General features: G+C 37.9%; 1 protein-coding gene across 1 annotated transcript in view; it reads right to left on the minus strand.

Moving 5' to 3' along the window:
- The window catches only part of LOC146005037 (choline transporter-like protein 1), a 136627-nt gene extending 118826 nt beyond the window's left edge, over positions 1-17801 (minus strand). The window contains exon 1 of the mRNA XM_083144178.1: positions 17748-17801. The gene's annotated coding sequence lies outside the window, so the exon portion shown is untranslated. The remainder of the gene's footprint in view (positions 1-17747) is intronic.
- Positions 17802-23774: the final 5973 nt, after the last annotated feature.

Here is a 23774-nt window from a genome sequence, read left to right on the forward strand (position 1 = left end):
AATCGAAAATGTAAATGCTGAAATAAATTATGGTAGAGATCGAGTGAATAACATTTTGTCATGGGGCCTCCTCGATGGCGTAGTGATAACGTCGTCGCCTTGTAATCAGTGGATCCCGGGTTTGATACACGGTGGATGCACATAGTGGTTAGTATCCCACTTTAAACTGAAGGTCGAGTCCAGATTAGCATATCTGTGCACCAAACCAAAACTAAGAAAGAAATTGTCACAGTGTAAGAAAATTTCATGTTCAACCACATACGAAACACAAGGGAATAATATATTGCAGTTTGGAGTTCACATCTGTAGCATCTAACCAGCACAATTATGAATCGCAACATATCGTATCAGATCCATTTTTATTACACATGTATGATAATATAAGAGAAGTAGAGGAAAGAGAAAACCAAGCGAAACACGGACGCCTTCTCCAGAATTTCAAATCTCGTTACATAAGGTTCTGGGTTGGAGTCCCGAACAGGCATGACTTTCTTGTTCTTGCCCTTTTATCTGCTTCATTTCATCATAATTCATCGTTATGGTTTACCTGCAGAGAAAGAATAATGACAATAATTGCCAATACAAAGCCAATGACAAACAGAACAACTCGATTACGGAGGTGCCAAGAAGAAACGAGACTTGACAGTTTCTCCGTCTCTCGGTTTGTCGAATTGAAAATTGCTCTCCCGTTCTCGGTCTCGATTAGTTAAATATAGAAATCGAAAATGTATGTGAATGAATATACATGTATTTTATATATTCCGGTTTTGTAGGAGATTTCGTGAGAGATGAAATAAGTACTCTTCCATCGTATTTATTTTTATATTTTTTATTCCCTGTTCGATGATCGCGACGAAAAGGACGAGTGACCATTACATGAAATTGATGACGAAATAGTCAAACACCCCCGACAAGGACGGTACTCAAACCCGGGAACTTTGGCGACGATATCGAATGTCAATCACTTAATGAGCTTGACCACCGAGCCTGCTTAATGTTGTTTCTGTCAGGTAATTCGTAATAATATCCCACATTCACTATCATTTGCTTCATAATTTATCTTATTGTTGTGATTAACCTGAATTCAAAGAATTAGTTGAAAGGCAAAAATGCAAGATTGAATGTCTCTGGTGTTACTTCGTGCCGAATAATATGACGTGGTATTATGATATGAATTTATTAATCATATAATATGCCTATTCATTCCATTGATTGATCCCAATTGAGCACACAAAATATGCTATAATGTCCACTCCATGGAGGAGTGGTTAGCACAGCGCGCTACGATGCCATGGGTCCCTGGTTAGAATCTCGACTTGGGCGTGGGTGTCCTTGGTAAGTGTCCCTTCATCAATTTCATCATAGCATCATTCATCTTCATAGTCGCTATTTGCCAAAAGTGAAAGAACAGCAAATCTAAATAACAAACATCCAATCAAATCGAACATCTCTACCGATTTAATTCTATACGGTACCGAATTCCCACTTTATTACTGCATCTTAAGTCATTTTACAGCATCTCAATTGTTTTCCGATTCGAAAACATTTGGAATGTTGTTTTGTGCAGTTGATTGTGCATTGTTTCGTTGTTTGGATTGTTTAATTAACGTCGCATTAATTAGTTTTAGACCAATCGTGACTGGGGAAGCAAGAGCACAAAGAAAGCGAAAAAGACAAGGAAGAGACCACGGATTTCTTTAAAGATAGCATCCCGTGAATACAACTCAAGTGACTGCAGAATATTATGAATAAAATTTATTTCGCTTTTTCCTTTTATTTCTGTTTCAGTTATTTTACTTCGCTTTTCTTCTACCACTCGCGTTACTCGTGTCGGTGAGGAAGAATTATAAACTCGTGAAATGGACGATGGTACAAAAAAATATATGCCTCTCCCACGGTTCGAAACTGTCAGTACAAAATATTGTCTTATTTTTAAAATTTACGGTCAAATATGTTTTGTCACGTAGCAATTTTCGCTTATCTCTTTCTCAAGGGGTTCCATTGCCTCTCTGATGTCGTAGTGGTAACGTCTTCGCCATGTAATGAAAGGCTTCCGAATTCAATACCAAATAGAGAGGCATTTGGTTCGGATCCCATTTTAATCTGTAGGTCCAGTGCATGAACTGGACTTAAACAATTAACGTGTGGCATGTGGTCTGTGATGAGAACCATCATTTCAGCGAACCTCTTGACAATGACTCTAATATCACTTGAAAGAATAGTATTTCTTTACGAGTAGGTCTTGTCAAGAAACCAGTTCCTGAAATTTTCTTCTGGAGGCATCGTAGCACCCAGCTGTTTGTTGTGGCTGGGGCACGAGTCATGTGACTCATGCTATCAAAGCTCAATCCTTCCCGAGAACTCAGAATCACCAGGCAAACTTAAGCGAATATTTTGTTATTTGGGTTGCATAAACAACAGGCTTTAAGACGTTACGAAATTCTACGTCCCGTGGCCAGGTATTTTTTCTAAGACTGTACAAGCGATATGTGTGACTCTGTATTTGAACGCAATTTCGAAAACTTTCCTCGGTCTGTCCCAAGAACGATATGTCTGTTCTATGTCTAATCTTATTGGTTAATGCTCCTGCCTTATATTTGATAAAACCACCTTGTCAGACAAAAGGTTATTTAAGTACATGGTCGAGAAACGAACGCAGCATATCGTAATGTAAAGTACATTTCCTTGTACAGCACTGTCTAACTGTTCCTCTGCACCGCAAACGTTGCCAAATCTTTAAAATCAGATTTCCTGTTCCACTTTGAAAGTAAGGATATACCTACTTATTTCTTGCACAGATGGAGTCATTTAGGCCACAAATAGAAAGGTTACCAACAAAGTGTAACCATTTCAAATGACTTTTCCCAATATGTGTGACGTTAGCAAACAACAGGAGCTGTTTTGGAGAAGGGTATACGGTTAATCATTCTTATAACATTTCCAGCTGCTTATGAATCTACTCGAACTTCAGGCACGTAACCATGCTTATATTTAAACTTTCTTGTGTGTCTATTCAAGTAATCAGAAATAAACTGACTGAGATACTTTAACGTGTGCCTGCCCGACCCTGTGGCCGAGTGGTTAGCACATCGCGCTGCGACGCCAAGGGTCCCGGGTTCGAATTTCGGTCGGGCTTGGTTGTTTGTGAATGTCCATTCATCAGTTTCATCATTTCATCACTCATCACCATCTTCGCAAATTAGCCAAGAGGCACAAAACGCGAAGTAAAATAAACTAAATAGTAGTGTATATTGGCCGTTTCTAAGTAACACTTTGTAGGTATGCATTTGTAGCCTCTGTTTTTTACCAATCGAATATCAGTTTTTGACATATTTTGACAATTTTTTATCGATGTTTTTGCGTTTAGCGATGTTTTAGTAAAATTTCCCTTTTTTCCCACTCGCACTTAGTAGGCATGCATTTGTAGCCTCTTTTTTTATCAATCGAATATCAGTTTTTGAGATATTTTGACAATTTTTTTTTGTCGATGTTTTAGCGTTTAGCGATGTTTTAGTAAAATTTCCCTTTTTTCCCACTCACACTTACTAGGTATGCATTTGTAGCCTCTTTTTTTATCAATCGAATATCAGTTTTTGACATATTTTGACAATTTTTTTGTCGATGTTTTAGCGTTTAGCGATGTTTTAGTAAAATTTCCCTTTTTTCCCACTCACACTTAGTAGGTATGCATTTGTAGCCTCTTTTTTTATCAATCGAATATCAGTTTTTGACATATTTTGACAATTTTTTTTGTCGATGTTTTAGCGTTTAGTGATGTTTTAGTAAAATTTCCCTTTTTTCCCACCTCACACTTGGTACGAATGCCACGATCTTACGTGATATAACTTAACCTACTTTTTTTTCGTGCTAAACTACACGAGAGCCTCTACGTGCTTTGACCTACTTTAGAGTAGACCCAAATGGAGAGTTCACCAACACCAAGTGAGGATCACCAAAACCTCAAAAACTCACTTTCTCTCCACGTTCCGCGCCTTATTTATTGCGCTGACGATGTTTCGCAGCGAAGAAAACAGCACCAAAACCTCAAAAACGCACTTTGACCAAACGATCTTCAGTGATATAACTTAACCTATTATTTTTTTTTATTTGTGCACCGAACTAACTTACATTATATTTTATATAACCTTGTTGATTTTTTTTTAGTATGTGGCAATTTTTTTTTAGGAATATTTTTTAAAACTGCTCCGTGACCCTCTCGTTCTTCACGTCGTGGACGAAGGACTTCTCTGCGACCAGGATGACGCTGCATAGAGTATCGGCAGGCAGCGCGTCGTGGAACTCGCAGACGATCTTGATGTTGGTGCGATCGTTGACCACGACCTGCTTCCTTTTCGTCGTGTTGATGACGAACATCGGCCTGCGTGCTTTGAATTCGCTGGGCGCGTAGTACACGTCCACGCTTCCCTCGGTCACGCGCTTGTAAGCCGTGTAAGCTTCGTAAAGTTTTAGGTAATCGTGTTTGGTCATGTCGAGGTTGTAATTCTCGCGCGGGAACACTTCGTTCCTACCGTTCTTGAGATAAACGTTCTTGATCTTGCAGTCGTCGAATTCGCAAACAGATTTTTCCTAAGTCTTACCGTTTCCAAGATAACCCCACTTCCGGTCGCCATTTTGGATTTCCGAGCATAGGTTCTATTGATATTTTACTTACATATAGGCGTACGTGATGAATCCGCAAACAGATTTCTCCTAAGTCTTACCGTTTCCAAGATAACCCCACTTCCGGTCGCCATTTTGGATTTCCGAGCATAGGTTAAATTCATATTTTACTTACATATAGGCGTACGTGATGAATCCGCAAACAGATTTCTCCTAAGTCTTACCGTTTCCAAGATAACCCCACTTCCGTTCGCCATTTTGGATTTCCGATCATAGGTTCTATTCATACTTTTTCTCACATATAGGCGTACATGATGAATCACCAAACAGATTTTTCCTAAGTCTTACCGTTTCCAAGATAACCCCACTTCCGGTCGCCATTTTGGATTTCCGAGCATAGGTTCTATTCATACTTTTTTCTCACATATAGGTGTACATGATGAATCACCAAACAGATTTTTCTTAAGTTTTACCGTTTCCAAGATAACCCCACTTCCGGTCGCCATTTTGAATTTCCGAACATAGGTTCTATTCATATTTTATTTACATATAGGCGTACGTGATGAATCAGCAAACAGATTTTTCCTAAGTCTTACCGTTTCCAAGATAATCCCACTTCCGGTCGCCATTTTGGATTTCCGACCATAGGTTCTATTCACATTTTACTCACGTATAGGCGTACGTGATGAATCCGCAAACAGATTTTTCCTAAGTCATGAATTGGAGGGTTCTATGGCAACCTATATTAATTCTCGTAAGAGAACAGAGAACACAAAAAAAACCCAAAAAAAAACAATACTGTGGTCACTACAACAAATAGTCTTCTTCAACCCCTATCCAACAAACCAAAAAAATCATCATCCTAACTAGAACCATGTAACTAACATTGTGATGACTCATATTAAGCACCCCTTAATTGTATTACTTATAAGGGTATACTATTGCACAACGTTTTTTGCAACAAGTTATTACGTAACATTGTGATGACTCACATCTAATACCCTTCGTTGTATTAACTATAAGGGAGTAAACTATTACACAACATATTGCAACAAGTTATGACGTAATGTGATGAGTCATATCTAACGTGGCGTCTTCTGATTGGTTAATTATTACAGGTGTTTTCAATACGGTCCGCGCTTTTATTATATAAGACGGCATACACTGCAGATCAGTCAGTCTCGTGAGAGCAGCCGAAGAGTACGGACGTCCTGTTGCAGCGCTCCTCGTTTTTGTAAAAAAAAAATAGGTATTTAACTTTCTTTGAAGCTACATACCATCTATTATTTCAAGTTCAAAGGTGTTTCACGTGGTTTTTCATATTAATTTCGACCAGATTGAATTTTGACGTGATCGTGCATTTTCTATTTCACCTCAAGAAATTCTATATAAATAACATACCTGAAAATTGTATCGCTATATATAAAAAAAAATTTGATTTCTGTGATTTTCGAAAAAGCAATGGCATCCACCACCAGTTTCAATCGTAAAAATGATAAAACTGAATGTGTTACTTGTGGGAAGCTAATCTCAAGGAACAATTTATCGGTACACAGGGCAAGATGTAGCGAAACAGCTTCGAGAATTAATCGTTCGTTACCTTCTAAGCCTTGTGCTCGATGCGGAAAGATGATCAGCATTGCACATTTAAGTAAACATCTCAAAATTTGCAAACCATCGACCGGCCAAGCATCGAAAAGGAAAATCGATGATTCAGAAACGGAAGCTTCCACTTCCAAGCAAATTAAATTATCTAATGAACGCAAACCAATTAGATCTGCATTCAACGACCAACTCCAGGATTTTTCAATTAAGTCAGAACCAGGCCGTGACATCCTTAGTTTCTTGGATGAAACGAAAACATCTGTACTAAATATTTTAAAAGATAAACTTGAAAACAACTCTATAACAGTATACGTTGTTCTGTTTTCTGAATACGAGAAAGTTGATGGCACAACGAGTATTTTTTATCATCGTACAAAAAACCAGACACTTTATTTTGCTGACGTCGAAAATTTGGACAACTTCTATTATAAAGTTTCCAACGAGCTGGTTAAGAAACATGACGATTTCGAGGCTAAAGGGTCGGGATGGTCTCTATGTGGAAGTCCTCACACGTTAACTGTTTACGTGAACCAATTCTCGCCTCTTCGTGCATCCAGCTACGTTCCTCTTCCACCGAACATTCAACACAAGAGGGCTGTGTTAAATATACAGAACAGCGATAACAAGTGTTTTCTCTGGTGTATATTGTCTGCACTGCATCCTGTTCATTGGTCAAATCATCCAGAACGGATTTATCATTACAAGCAATACGAGTCCGAGTTTGAAAGTGTAATGTCTGGCATCGAATACCCGGTGACATTGTCGGATATAACAAAGTTCGAAAATCGTGCAGGAAAACGCATCGCTATTAATGTATATTCCTTCACGTCAGATAAATATCTCGTGCATCCCGTCAGGATAAGCGATATCGACGATGACGATGCTTGTGTAATAAATCTCCTTCTCATTTCCAACGAGGATGTCTATCATTACACGCTAATTCGTTCAATGTCTCGATTACTAGGAAGCCAAACAACCAAGCATGAATATTGCATCGAAGTTTGCCCGAGATGCCTAACCACGTTCGACGATCAAAAACAACTCGATTATCAAAATTACACTGGACGTCAAATTGCTATCGAGAAACTTGCCGATCAGAAAATTTATTGCGGTGACAATAGACCGGCTAGAATGTTGATGCCCGAAACGAACGAAGTCGAAGAATTCAAAATGCACAAGGCATTGTTGGAACATCCCGCAATCATCGTCGCAGATTTCGAGTCTTTCCTGAAACCACTCTCCTACTGCGAACCGGATCCTGAAATTTCCTCCACAACGCCGTACCAGCTTCATAAACCTAATAGTTTCGGCTATGTTGTTGTGCGACGTGATAAAATAAATGAAGCATATATATACCGCGGGCCAAATGTAATCGAACACTTCCTGGAAAAAATGGTGGAGGAGGTTGAGGTAATTGGTAGCATACTGCTTACATCAAAACCGATGGCACCTTTAACTGAAAATGAACTTCTAAATTACAATTCCACTGAGGTGTGTCCGGTATGTGATCAAAATTTCACTGATGAGAACAAAAAAATATTCCACCACGATCATTTCAGCGGAAACTACATAGGTGGAATTTGCAACACGTGCAACCTTAAAATCCAGAAACCTAAATTCATCCCCATATTCTTTCACAACGGAAGCGGATATGATTTTCACCACCTGGTGAGACATCTTGGCTACGATCCGAAACGTATTGGTGTCTTGGCCGAGAATGAAGAACGCTACATTAGTCTCAGCAAGCAAGTGTCGATTCCGGGAACGAAAAATACAATCGAGATGCGCTTCCTGGATTCGTATAGATTTCTCTCTGCAAGTCTGGATGCTTTAGCGAACAAACTCACCGACGATCAATTTAAAATAACTAGAGCTAGTTTTCCCAACGTAGACATAGAACTCATTAGACGTAAAGGGGTTTATCCTTACGAATATGTTAGTGATGGTTCTAAATTTAACGACGACGCTCTTCCACTTCCAAGAGAATTTTACAGCAGACTCAGAGAGAAAGGAATCACGGACGAAGAATACCAACACGCGCAACTCATGTGGGAGAAATTAGAATGTAGGACACTCGGAGACTACCACGACGCATACTTAAAATTAGACGTGACGATACTCGCGGATGTTTTTCAAGCGTTCCGGAAAACGGCAACGAATATTTATAAATTAGATCCAGCGTATTTCTACAGTCTACCGGGATTAGCGTGGTCGGCAATGTTATTCCAGACAAAGGTCAAGCTGGAACTGATATCGGACGTTGACATGTTGCTATTTATCGAAAGAGGGATACGAGGTGGAATGGTGCAATGCGTACAGAGACATGCAAAAGCTAATAACGTACACATGAAAGAAGATTACGATTCAAATCGAGCATCGAATTACATCTTCTACGCCGACGTTAATAATCTCTACGGACATGCCATGGTTCAGAAACTTCCTTACGGGGGATTCGAATGGTTAGATCCCACTTCGATAGACATTATTCATTTCGACGATAGCGAGTGTGGTTTCTTCGCAGATGTAGATCTCCAATTCTCCGACCACCTGCACGACACGTTTTCGGATTTGCCTCCGACTCCCGAAATCAAATGTCCACCCGACTCGGTTCAAGACAAGCTTTTGTTAACATTGGACCCTAAACAGAGATACGTCGTCCACTACAAGAATCTGCGGTTTTTGATTGGGAAGGGTGTTCAGATAGTAAATGTTAGAAGAATACTAAAGTTTCAACATTCCACGTGGTTAAGACCTTACATAGAAACTAACACACAACATAGAACAGCTGCCACTTCCGATTTAGACAAGGACTTCTTTAAATTAATGAACAATGCGGTGTACGGAAAGACCATGGAGAATGTTAGAAAGCACGTAGACGTGAAATTAATTTCCGATAAGAATAAATGTCGGAAGTGGATAGCCGATTCTAGATTCAAGTCGAGAAAAATTTACAACGAGAATTTGGCACTTTTCAATCTAGATATAAAATTGATGAAATTCAGAAAACCAATTTACGTTGGCGCAACGGTTCTCGACTTGTCGAAACTTTACATGTTCGAATTTCATTCTGACGTGATGAAACCCTCCTACAATGATAAAATATCACTTTTGTACACGGACACCGACAGCTTCATTTACAGCATACAAACACCTAACCTATACGAAGACATAAAAAATCCTTCCATGCTCGAGTATTTCGATACTTCTGCGTATCCTCAACCCAACAGATTTGGAATTTCATCTCGTAACAAAAAAGTCCTAGGTAAACTGAAAGATGAATGTAACGGTGATATTATTGTCGAGTTCGCGGGTTTGCGTTCAAAGATGTATGCCATGAGAACAGAGAGTAGCGTCACGAAGAAAGCAAAAGGTGTGGGCAAGAATACGGTGGAGAACAAACTCACCTTCCACGATTACATCGATTGCCTTTACTCACAATCGACGATACTAAGTATAGAACAAAGAATCCAAAGTGTAGACCATGTGATTACAACAAACGAAGTTAGGAAAGTAGCATTAGATCCGCATGACGATAAAAGATGTATTTTGTCTTGCGGAATCCACACGTTGCCTTGGGGACACTATCGTTTAGAAATTAGTAAAAATTGTAGGCAATGCAAATGAAAAAAATAAACTTAAATAACTATAACTAAAATAAAAAAAAACTTTAACTGTCTCAAATTATCACATACACAATAAATAACTAGCAAGGACAATGAATCTCTTTGGTTTCCGAAAGCAAACAATGGAGACTGTACACCGCACGGCAGATCATGAATTTCTACCTTCCATGTTATCTAAACTCAACGGCCTGTTGATCAATCAATTTTCGGAACGCTGCTCTTCTTGCTGGAACAGTGACGATTTCGGATTCGCGACGATCGACATGACGAGGAAACCCAACGACGGAAAATACAGAAACAAAATCAACGACTTTCTAAACGTTGCAACGTGTGTAATGATAGCGTGTAATGATAGACATCCTCGTTGGAAATGAGAAGGAGATTTATTACACAAGCATCGTCATCGTCGATATCGCTTATCCTGACGGGATGCACGAGATATTTATCTGACGTGAAGGAATATACATTAATAGCGATGCGTTTTCCTGCACGATTTTCGAACTTTGTTATATCCGACAATGTCACCGGGTATTCGATGCCAGACATTACACTTTCAAACTCGGACTCGTATTGCTTGTAATGATAAATCCGTTCTGGATGATTTGACCAATGAACAGGATGCAGTGCAGACAATATACACCAGAGAAAACACTTGTTATCGCTGTTCTGTATATTTAACACAGCCCTCTTGTGTTGAATGTTCGGTGGAAGAGGAACGTAGCTGGATGCACGAAGAGGCGAGAATTGGTTCACGTAAACAGTTAACGTGTGAGGACTTCCACATAGAGACCATCCCGACCCTTTAGCCTCGAAATCGTCATGTTTCTTAACCAGCTCGTTGGAAACTTTATAATAGAAGTTGTCCAAATTTTCGACGTCAGCAAAATAAAGTGTCTGGTTTTTTGTACGATGATAAAAAATACTCGTTGTGCCATCAACTTTCTCGTATTCAGAAAACAGAACAACGTATACTGTTATAGAGTTGTTTTCAAGTTTATCTTTTAAAATATTTAGTACAGATGTTTTCGTTTCATCCAAGAAACTAAGGATGTCACGGCCTGGTTCTGACTTAATTGAAAAATCCTGGAGTTGGTCGTTGAATGCAGATCTAATTGGTTTGCGTTCATTAGATAATTTAATTTGCTTGGAAGTGGAAGCTTCCGTTTCTGAATCATCGATTTTCCTTTTCGATGCTTGGCCGGTCGATGGTTTGCAAATTTTGAGATGTTTACTTAAATGTGCAATGCTGATCATCTTTCCGCATCGAGCACAAGGCTTAGAAGGTAACGAACGATTAATTCTCGAAGCTGTTTCGCTACATCTTGCCCTGTGTACCGATAAATTGTTCCTTGAGATTAGCTTCCCACAAGTAACACATTCAGTTTTATCATTTTTACGATTGAAACTGGTGGTGGATGCCATTGCTTTTTCGAAAATCACAGAAATCAAATTTTTTTTTATATATAGCGATACAATTTTCAGGTATGTTATTTATATAGAATTTCTTGAGGTGAAATAGAAAATGCACGATCACGTCAAAATTCAATCTGGTCGAAATTAATATGAAAAACCACGTGAAACACCTTTGAACTTGAAATAATAGATGGTATGTAGCTTCAAAGAAAGTTAAATACCTATTTTTTTTTTACAAAAACGAGGAGCGCTGCAACAGGACGTCCGTACTCTTCGGCTGCTCTCACGAGACTGACTGATCTGCAGTGTATGCCGTCTTATATAATAAAAGCGCGGACCGTATTGAAAACACCTGTAATAATTAACCAATCAGAAGACGCCACGTTAGATATGACTCATCACATTACGTCATAACTTGTTGCAATATGTTGTGTAATAGTTTACTCCCTTATAGTTAATACAACGAAGGGTATTAGATGTGAGTCATCACAATGTTACGTAATAACTTGTTGCAAAAAACGTTGTGCAATAGTATACCCTTATAAGTAATACAATTAAGGGGTGCTTAATATGAGTCATCACAATGTTAGTTACATGGTTCTAGTTAGGATGATGATTTTTTTGGTTTGTTGGATAGGGGTTGAAGAAGACTATTTGTTGTAGTGACCACAGTATTGTTTTTTTTTGGGTTTTTTTTGTGTTCTCTGTTCTCTTACGAGAATTAATATAGGTTGCCATAGAACCCTCCAATTCATGACTTAGGAAAAATCTGTTTGCGGATTCATCACGTACGCCTATACGTGAGTAAAATGTGAATAGAACCTATGGTCGGAAATCCAAAATGGCGACCGGAAGTGGGATTATCTTGGAAACGGTAAGACTTAGGAAAAATCTGTTTGCTGATTCATCACGTACGCCTATATGTAAATAAAATATGAATAGAACCTATGTTCGGAAATTCAAAATGGCGACCGGAAGTGGGGTTATCTTGGAAACGGTAAAACTTAAGAAAAATCTGTTTGGTGATTCATCATGTACACCTATATGTGAGAAAAAAGTATGAATAGAACCTATGCTCGGAAATCCAAAATGGCGACCGGAAGTGGGGTTATCTTGGAAACGGTAAGACTTAGGAAAAATCTGTTTGCGAATTCGACGACTGCAAGATCAAGAACGTTTATCTGAAGAATGGTAGGAACGAAGTGTTCCCGCGCGAGAATTACAACCTCGACATAACCAAAGACGATTACCTAAAACTTTACGAAGCTTACACGGCTTACAAGCGCGTGACCGAGGGAAGCGTGGACATGTACTACGCGCCCAGCGAATTCAAAGCACGCAGGCCGATGTTCGTCATCAACACGACGAAAAAGAAGCAGGTCGTGGTCAACGATCGCACCAACATCAAGATCGTCTGCGAGTTCCACGACGCGCTGCCTGCCGATACTCTATGCAGCGTCATCCTGGTCGCAGAGAAGTCCTTCGTCCACGACGTGAAGAACGAGAGGGTGACGGAGCAGTTTTAAAAAATATTCCTAAAAAAAAAATGCCACATACTAAAAAAAAAATCAACAAGGTTATATAAAATATAATGTAAGTTAGTTCGGTGCACAAATAAAAAAAAATAATAGGTTAAGTTATATCACTGAAGATCGTTTGGTCAAAGTGCGTTTTTGAGGTTTTGGTGCTGTTTTCTTCGCTGCGAAACATCGTCAGCGCAATAAATAAGGCGCGGAACGTGGAGAGAAAGTGAGTTTTTGAGGTTTTGGTGATCCTCACTTGGTGTTTGTGAACTCTCTATTTGGGTCTACTCTAAAGTAGGTCAAAGCACGTAGAGGCTCTCGTGTAGTTTAGCACGAAAAAAAAAAAATAGGTTAAGTTATATTACGTAAGATCATGATATACCTACAAGTGTGAGGTGGGAAAAAAAGGGAAATTTTACTAAAACATCGCTAAACGCTAAAACATCGACAAAAAATTGTCAAAATATATCAAAAACTGATATTCGATTGATAAAAAAAAGGCTACAAATGCATACCTATCAAGTGTGAGGTGGGAAAAAAAAGGGAAATTTTACTAAAACATCGCTAAACGCAAAAACATCGACAAAAAAAATTGTCAAAATATATCAAAAACTGATATTCGATTGGTAAAAAACAGAGGCTACAAATGCATACCTACCAAGTACGAGTGGGAAAAAAGGGAAATTTTACTAAAACATCGCTAAACGCTAAAACATCGACAAAAAATTGTCAAAATATGTCAAAAACTGATATTCGATTGGTAAAAAAACAGAGGCTACAAATGCATACCTACTAAGAACGGCGTAGAACCGGCTAATATACACTACTCTAAATCAATCAATCAATCAATTTAACGTGTGCCTAAGGTTACTATTCTGAAGTGTGAAACAAATGCATAAATTAACACATAATATTAGCTGAAGTGTTTTACGCCCTTTATCAGATTAACTTTTGTTAAAAATATGAGATTCGAATGACTTTTTTTCTTTCCTTCAATAATAGTAGATTGCCAGGATTGTCCCTTTAAGAAAAACACGCGAAAATCAATGCACCTTTGTACTTTTTTATAAATTCTTGTATTAGATGGTCAATTTGTTCAAAAATATATAGCAGAATTTTACCACATTTTCTAATGTTAGCGCAAAAGTGCTAACGATGTAATTACAATGCAAAAATTTTTCTTTTCCTCGATATAAAAAACGTTAGTTATGTAACATTGGCGACTTTTATTAAGGACCAATAACTTTCTTTCGCAAAACATGGATGACCAAGGCTGGTTTCATAGAAATTCCGTCACTCTGACGACCAAACGAAAACAGTCGATCCATGATGGACATACGCAACGATTGATTGATTGATTAATTTGGTTTATTTTACTTCGCTTTTCTGCCACTTTTCGCTATTTGTGATGATGAGGAGAAGTGATGGATGATATAATGAAATTGATGAAGGGTCACTCACAAAGAACACGCATGTGCACACCAGAAATCCTGACGGGAATACACAACAAAACATTCATGCCTGACTCGGAAATCGAGCGTAAGACCCCTAACGTTTTCGCCACATAGCATGGCCCTAGGCAGGAAAAGATTTCGGGGGGGGGGGGGTTCACTCATAATTGTTCCCATGCGCTTCTCAAGAAATTTGAATAATAGAAATAATAACAATAATAATTATTAATTAATAATAATTAAAATTTCATTATAAATAACTAATTGATACAGACGTATTATTATTATTATTGCTGTCCTTATATCCTTGAGGAGACTTTTCTACTCTATCCATCAGAAGCGTGAATATGTAGCACAAATATTTTTATTATTATTTTTACGTTTCATGCAGTGTGTACTGAGATGCACAGTTATTATATTTTGTTATTAAATTTTAGGTACCTCAAGAAAAAGCTTTAAAAGTAAGAGAAATTTTAGTCATAAAGTTTATGTTGTTTGACCATTCACATAAAACTTAATTTTTGGATTTTTGAAAACTGTGGAACCAGTTATTCTTTGGATTAATGGTAAAACATAACATGGTGCCTGTATTGTAACCTCAATTTTTCGATCTAACGTCATTTTTCTTTCGTTATTCTGTTCGAGTACTAACTGGACATTATTTTCGTTATTAACAATAAAACTAACAAACGTTCTACTATTTTGTAACTTGCAATAAACGATGTCAATTCGGGGCGAGGGGGTTCTATGGACCAGTTCGATCCCACTTTCCGACGCTTATATTGTTCCTATATTTACCAAACAACATTATATACAACCACTACACACTATACAAGTATGTCCTTTATAGGACCGCATATAGGTTAAATGTATGTACTATATCGACCGCTGGGTGAAGAATAGTGAATATAATGCACTACGAAGCTGGATATCCTAGGTTTGAACTCTTATAAAGGGGTTTTTAAACCCATATCGAACAGGGAATTTAAAAGTTGGAACGGGAATTTTAGGACAATAGCAAAGGGAACTTTCAGTCTGATATAGGAACAGCACTCGAAAGAGGACAACAGAAGTGAAAACGAAGGGGTCGCGGGTGGGCTGCGATTCTGAGAATTAAACCCGTTTCGCTCAAATTGAAGAATTCAAAATGTTTGAAAATTCTAGCTCGATCATTTCAGAATTGTCTCGCTGTTGTATTTTTGTGAAACTGCAAATAATTTTTTGAAAATGTGTCAAATTTTGATTTCTAAGCTTCCATTAATCCAATATGCCAGAAGTTTCGGGGGGGGGGTTGAACCCTAAAAAAAAACCCTCTAAATACGGCCATGCCACATAGGTAATATTTTAGTGCTGCAAAATATAAGCGGTGCTGCTTTGGAGTGAAAGTATATTTTCTCGATCATTCTGGGGGAAAAAATTGAATGGGGGAGGTAAATGGTTCATTGTTGTGGATAGTGAATTAGGTATGGGGCGCCTCTATGCAATTAGCTAGCGAGAGAGGGGATGAGTCATCACATGCGGTATTTCAATAAATAGTTCAGGTTATCTTACGTTGCTTTTCTTTCTGGCACTTTTAAGTTATCTGTGAAGGAATGGATGGTGATTAGATTAAATAGATGAAGGCAGAAACAACATGATACTTCCATGCCTAAACCAAGATTGAACCCAGGTCACCCCTGACGCTAGCCACTCCACTACCGATAGTGGTTTACTTAATGTTCCTCGTAACTATTTTTGGCGTATTGCGATTGACGATATATTGTAATTCATGATTTATAAATGGGTAGATGCAGAGGCGGCAACTTAATATAAATTTTGAGGGCAAGATCGGCATAAACAATACTTTATATATGTAAATATAAATAAAATATGTCCTTCTACGTGTATTTTGGGAGGCAGAAAGTGCCTTGGCCCCTCCAAAGTCCGCACCTGTGGGTAGATGGGTAGTTTTTTGGGTAGATTGCTGCATTCATTCGGAACGTGGTTGCCGAGTTCTGTTTTTCATTAGCGCACGTGATCTTACATTTACATTTCTAATATAAAAATGTTAATTTTTAAGTGAATGAACTTTCTTGTTTATAGGGAGAGTAAAATAAAATGAATTATCATTCAAGCAATAACTCCCTACACCCAAAAGATCCACAAGGTCTGCGATAATAAGCAGGGGCGTACTGGCTCAATCAAAGGGACCATGGCAACTTAACCTGTGAGCCCTCAGAAATGACGTATTAAGTTACAGATCGCCTAAAATAGGGGAAAACATCCCTCATCTCACTCCTTTACAGATAAATACAGTTTGTCGGAATCTTTTAGAATAAATTGTCTTCAGTTATGAATCCAGTAGGAAGATTCAGTTACTCGGACAGTCTGTTTTCTGTTGCCACGCAAACAAGAAAACTTTGTAATTCATAAACTTTTACCACTAATATTAGTGTTATGTTTAGTATTTAAAATATAACTTCCCACCTAATATTTCAGTGGGCCCAAGTCTTTTCATATTCAAATAAGAACCGAGACAAATTTCCCACATAGACCACACCTGTTAAGTGTTACATATTATTTTAGATTTTTAGCTATAGTGTGATAAGGTAGCTGAATTTTGTTTTAATTGTTAAACACTTCAAAATGGGGGGTAGCTAACTGTTGCACGTCCGTTACCCTCTGACGTCATCAATGATATATATACGTTGTAGTACTTTCGATATTTTTTTTACTAAGGGGATGCCAATATTTTAGTTCCAGGGGACCCTATAGAGCACTGCGCTACGTCACTGTCTATATACAATTTGCATAACTGCATACTTAACATTAATTCATGTAGTACAAAAAACTGTTTTTTATAGTGAGATAATCAGTGCAAAATAGACTAAGCTTAAATGTGACCCTATACTTCAAATAATAATAATAATAGTTGCTGTAACTTACGGCCTGTAAGTCTCAGAAAACAATGCTTTTTGTTATAAAATATCGCTATAATTTCACCATTCGAATTGCATTAACTCTTTCCAGAAATCTCAGGGGGGGACGGCAAGTGCCCCCTCCCCTGCGGGCGCCCATGGTTATCACCCCTATCGCCTCCCTGTGGATCCACACCTAGCGCATCCCTTCATTCAAGTCCAAGGATTATAGATGCTGTTTAACTTTTGAGTTGTTGGAGGGCATGCTGTGTGGCACACTATTAGACTATCTTACAACATATACACAATACATTTTCCCGCATTATTCGGTTTAACGCGTTCCTCTGCAGCCCTTCTCACCGACGCTTGTAGTTGCCACCGCCCCCTTTCCGCTCAGCTTCTAAAACAAGCCGGCCAGTCAACTCAACCCCTAAAGCTACTGTTCCACACAACCCCGACAATGCATTCTGTTCAAGACTTCGGCCACACACTCTCGTGAACACAGTCATCATTCAAGTGCAAATTGGAGTATTGCCAAACAAATGCAGCGTTCTCACTGGTAAATTATGTCAAAAATAATGTTCAACGAAACAGAGAACAAAAAGACACACTCACCTCTCCACGCTCCGCTCGTTCGGTTGAACTTGAAAACACGGGCTTCACGCCAACTCCGGCAGTGAAGTGTTGCCAACTCCTGATATGAACATTTGCCTATGAAACTAGTGTTTCCACTAGTAAGGTGCGTCTACACGAAGACAATATAACTAATTATGCATGTAGACAGTGTAATCTATGTAAACAACATGGCAACCAACATATTAATTATGTTGTAGAAGTAGAAGAAGGGAAATACAATTATGTGTTTTATTGTTGAAGTGCGAAACTTTCTCCCGACAGACCACTTTAAAGGGATGATACTAGAAAATAAGTTATTTCGCCTAACTGCTTCTTTCAGTTGTCGAGTTTATTTTTCTCAGAGCGAAAAATCAAATATGAAATTATTCATTGCATGCGTTATTTGTTACTTGTTTTTATTACTTTAATTTCGTAGAATGCAAGTGCTCACCACATATATTAAACAATTTAAATCATAATTTTAAATCAATAGAAACTTTCAATTATTCTTGTACATTAAGGAAATCGAACTGATTTCACATGTTTTTCTTTATATTATCTTTAGACAATGGCGTGCCCAGAATTTTCAAAATGGGGGGTTACGTATACTTTTTTTATAGTCAGCCTTCATTTTGCCATCTTTCCCTGCCTTTGACGTTTTTATTTGTAGGAATACTGGGCCAAAGAAGGGGGTGTTATGATCCCCCAAACCCTTCCTTGGGCACTACTCTCGCTATCAGTATTTGTATAGGTGCCTCCCCGATGGTGCAGTGGTAACGTCTCGGGTTCGATGCTCGGAGGAGGCACACATTGGTTTGGTTTGATTTGGTTTTACTTCGCTTTTTGTGCCACTTTTGGCTAATTTGCGAAGATGGGAATGAGAGATGAATTGATGAAATTGATGAATGGACGTTCAGAAACATCCATCCGATCTTAACTACATGTAAACTATATAATGAATAAAATACTAAAATTTCTAAACGCTGTAAGTGCCACAATAATTCAAAAACCGTTTTCCACGTTAAATTGTGAAATGTGCCATGCTTTATAATGTGGTAAACGTGAAAAGTGGCTGGTAGCCCTCTAAGAAGTTCAAAGGGCGTGTAAAGAGGTCACTAGTGTGCACGTTCTTACGGGCTGATGTGCGGAACGATCCCAACACTTTCGCTTTTGGCACTTACAACTTTACCACTTTTAGTCCTCATTACATGTTGTTATATATCTATTCTTTTACTATCTTTTTACCTGTATTGATGTAGTAATAGCAATACAATATTAATGAACTTACATATTTAATTAATATAATTATTCTAATTACCTTATTATTATTATTATTGAGACACTTGGTCGGACCCCTCCCGAAATGTATTTCTAGATACGTGCTTGCCTGGGCATGACTGTTATTTGCGAATGTCCTTTCATAAACTTCATCATATTATCATCACTCATTCTCATGTCACTATCCAAAAGTGGCAGATAAGTGTCTCAAAATAACAAAAATGAAACCTGACAGTTTTTCAAGACCCTGCTTTGTTTTATTTCCAAGCTTTTCGACCTTTATTTTACCAAGCGGGGTATTTTGACTACCCCAATACAATTTTGTGTTTTAGTGTAATATTTGTTTTTAGATTCTGTTATTTTCAATGAATAGCTTTATTTAGTATTGAAATACAGTTTTTCAAATAATTAAAAGTATTTAAACTGAACATAAACATCGCATGGTGACACTAGTGCAGCGTTGCAATGTATGCGCGCTCTAATTCAACTCAACAATAGTAACCTGAAAGAATAGAGAACAATATATGTTATTTGAGCTAAACAATGGATATGTGCTAAAACTCAACAATGGAAAAATTCAATAACGAAGATGAATGAGACACATATTTCGTAAAACCTTCATTTTTGACAAATAAAAAGATAAGACATTTCATACCAAGCGGGGTAGTCTCACAACCCCACCAATATATCCCGTCAATAATAACTATAAAAACAAAAAAAATGGATCAGTCACGAGTGTAAATACAATTTCAATCAATTTAGGACAAAGTCATGAAACCACAAGTATGTAGCTCTTCAGATAAAATTATTATAGGGAAAAATCATCCTGGGTAGTCAGAATACCCCGCTTGGAAATGCGAGGGTTAAAAAATCGAAGGTAAGTTCAAACTTCATCAATTTCATCGCATCACTCATCTTCGCTATTACCCAAAGGTGGCAAAAAAAGCGAAATAAAATAAGCCAAATCAATCAATCTAAATTACTGAGATTCATTAATCACAAGTTTTATTTTTTTCTTTATTCACCACACTTTTATTTTATCACGTCGTCCTGAAGTAAGTTTCGTTCTTACTACATTTCTGCGTATGGTCCATTAATCCCTTGCCTTCTCACGAAACATTCAATGTGCCTGAATTTTTTCATCATTGAGACATATATGTTCAAAAGACAGTGAGATGACCATATCATCCTCATTCATGGTCGTCCGCAGGATTCTTTTCACGGAGGGGCAAGCAAGATAATTTTTCTATCGAGGGGGGAAACGAGGTATATTTCCTCCATCAGAAACACTACTTCAGTGCGAAGTTATCATATCCCTGCAACGTCCTCCCTTATAATAATTTACATAAATTTCTGTGACGGAAATGAAATTATTTGTGTGAAATAATATAATTTTAGATATACATTCATTTCGCAGGGGGACGTGCCCCCTCCCTTCCCCCTACATCCATCCTCACCTCTTGTTGATGACATAATTAGAATGTTCACTTGTAATATCCATGAATGAAAATTTATTTCCCGTGTTAGATTAGGGTCACAATACACACATCAGAACATTCAACATAATTTTCAATCCAAAAACATAATTTTATCTAATTTAAAACGAAACATTTCTGCGGGCTCGAGTCCCCTGGTCTCCCGATGCATGCCCTCCCTCCGCCCCCAAAACAAGTAAAACATTGAATTCACACAACATGCAGATAACTTCCATTGTCATTATGTAAACAAGTATAAACACAACATTTATACAGCGGGATATCTTTCTAAATATGCATCCAGTTGTTTTGAAATCAGCATTTGGAACATGTTGCAACATAATCTACAAATCTCACGACAGGCGACATGCGGTACGAGCGTGTTTACTATTTTCGTCACTGGGGGGAATTGTGGTAGGAAAGATATAACAGATGGCAGCAGGGGCAAGGTCGAGCAGTGTTGCTAACTGCACAATTTCTCAGTGAGTGTAAACGACAGCCTTCATCACAGAAACGTTACAAGAACCTTATGAACTAGAAAGTTGATCATTATTGTGCCCTTTTTGAAGATAATTGGTCGACCAGTACCAATTTATAACGGGGTACGAAAGGTCTAGCTTCATTGCTAGGGATTTTCTTATATTTGAATTCCTAAGCATCTGAGCTGTAATCGCTTTTGGAGGATTGGTTTGGTTTGATATTTTAAGTCCACTTTATGGACAGATGTCTAATTTGGAGTGGATCTACAGTTTAAAGTGGAATTCCAACCATTATGTGCCTCCCACCGGATATCGAACCCGGGATCTCTTACAAGGCGGCGACGTTACCACTACGCCATCGGGGAGGCCAGTACCGGATCTATAAACAGCGAAACCCCGCAGAGGGAAGGGGGGGGGACAATCAGCAAGACTTTAGGAGAGGGCCTTGCCATGTTCTTCACATACTCAAATATGTGTATGTAAAATCATAAAAGTAGTAATTTGTGCAGCACCGCAGAGAAAAGAAGAAAAGACTACCAAAATATTCTAAGGCGAAAGGGTTTGTTGTTCGTTTTAAATTGGCTCTGATGCAGTAGTTTTCAGGTAGTAACTTCTGTTTAATGCTCCATACCACTAACTGAATATTGATTTCATGGTGTGGAACTAGGGGTAGAGATTCTACTGTGCGTACATTTGAGTTAAGAAGTGAGACGGGTCTTACTATAGGGTGCGAAATCATTTAGAACTGGTGGGGGGAGAAAGATCTTAATCTACAAAGCCCCCTCCCCACAAACACAGATATAAATTATACGATATACATATTTATAATGGTGCCGCCCCGATGGAGCAGTGGTAGCGTCGTCGCCTTGTAATCAAGGGGTCCCGGGTTCGATTCCGGTGGAAACATATAGTGGTTCGGATCCCACTTTAAACTGTAGGTCCAGTCCCGATTAGCCTTACTGTGCACAAAGTGGACTTAAAACACCAACTCAATCAATCAATATTTATAATGTTATTAAAAGTAAAAATGATTTACTAAATTTAAAATATATTATTATTATTATTATTAATTACCCAAAAATAAATAAATATGTTACTTTTACCTCGTATATCAGATATTATAAAGTAGCAAACTACATCCTTTACTAATTGGTTAAAGATGTTAATAAATTATGAAATAGTTGAAGTGGTTTTATTATGTGTAAGTTTTTATTTAGTTTTTTGCTTTATGTTAATATAAATACAATATAAATACATTATAGTTATTATTGTTTTGCTATTATTGTGCGTATTGATGTAGATTTGTTAATGATCTCTTGAGAGAGAAAAATCATTGAACACTCACAACTACACTATCTTGTGTATGTATGTATTCGATATTATTCTTAGTACAGTATATTTGAAATTAAAAGTAATTGTTTATTTTTTGTATGTTATAACAGAAGCTCTCCCCCGAAAATTTTTGGTGGTGGGATTTTTAGCCCCCCCCCCCCCGGTCTTACTACATAGAAGTTCAACACGGCGGAGCAAGGGACGAAAATCCCGTGGATAGAAAGAAATTACTACTTACTTTAGGCGGGGCTCAAACTTTATTTGCTTACCTAAGCACTATTGCATACCCAACCCATCGCTTGACGAACTGATTGCAAAAGCAGAACAATTGGTCCATCATTACCAGCTAAATTGTTGTCTCTTTAAACAGCTCTCAAAAGTGATTTGTCAAAAAGTTTCATCTGTACATGATTTTACAAAACTTCTGTATGAAAAGTACAACACAATTCTCCAGAAGTATGCCGACTTACGTGACAGAGTATTTAGCACAGCGTGCTACGACGGGGGTACCGGGTTCAAATCTCGGTCTGGGCAGGGGTGATCTATGTGAGTGTCCCTTCCTCAATTTCATCATATCACCCTCGTCGTCGCGATAAGCCAAAAGTGGCAAAAAAGCGACGCTAACAAAAATTAAATTAAATTGTATGTGTATATATACACAGTAGCGTACGCAGGATTTCATCAAGGGGGGGTGTTATTTCTAAAACTTTTTTCCAAATTCACATTACCATTGTTTTATTATACTTTAATTAAATAATAATAATCACAATTAATTAATAATACTTATAATTAATTAATTAGCTGAATTACTACAAATACCACTACTACTTTTAAGTAGTAGAGATCTACATAAATATAGTATTTATGAAAACAATAGAACGAAATTACATTCTAGTCATTCGATTTTTATCAAATCCTGGGAGCATTGTTCTGTTTCTTTGTTACGAAATAATTGTCTGGTCAACGAGGTGAGACATTTCAAGGGTGAAGAAGATCCATAAATACAAGAAAATATATTAAAATAAATTGAAATAGTCAAAGTATGGAACTCATCCAAGGAGCTGCGGTGTTCTGGTCGGTAGAGCGTCTGACAAGTGACAATCACGCAGGAGATCCGGATTCGATTCCCGAAATTGGTTGGAATTTTTCCGGCTTTTTCCCCGCATAAATGTCCCCCATAATTCACATGTGGATTATCTCGCTGTTCTTACCAACAAAACATTTTGCAATAGTTAGGCTAAGCTTATTGTCGTTTGAATAATTGTCTAGTCAGCAAGGTGAGACATTTTAAAGAGAGACATTCAACCGAGCTGTGGTAAACAATATAATGGGAAGGCGAATTGGGGACGGTCGTCTTGTCCGCCTAGCCTTTGTCTATACATTAGCCTCTTACAACGTACCAATAACTTTATTTTGTTAATTCTCATTGTTCACACACAAAAAAAATTACATGTTCGTTGAAC

Source organism: Lepisma saccharinum, chromosome 22, assembly GCF_977018435.1.
Source record: "Lepisma saccharinum chromosome 22, izLepSacc3.1, whole genome shotgun sequence".
In the NCBI taxonomy this organism is placed as follows: domain Eukaryota; kingdom Metazoa; phylum Arthropoda; class Insecta; order Zygentoma; family Lepismatidae; genus Lepisma; species Lepisma saccharinum.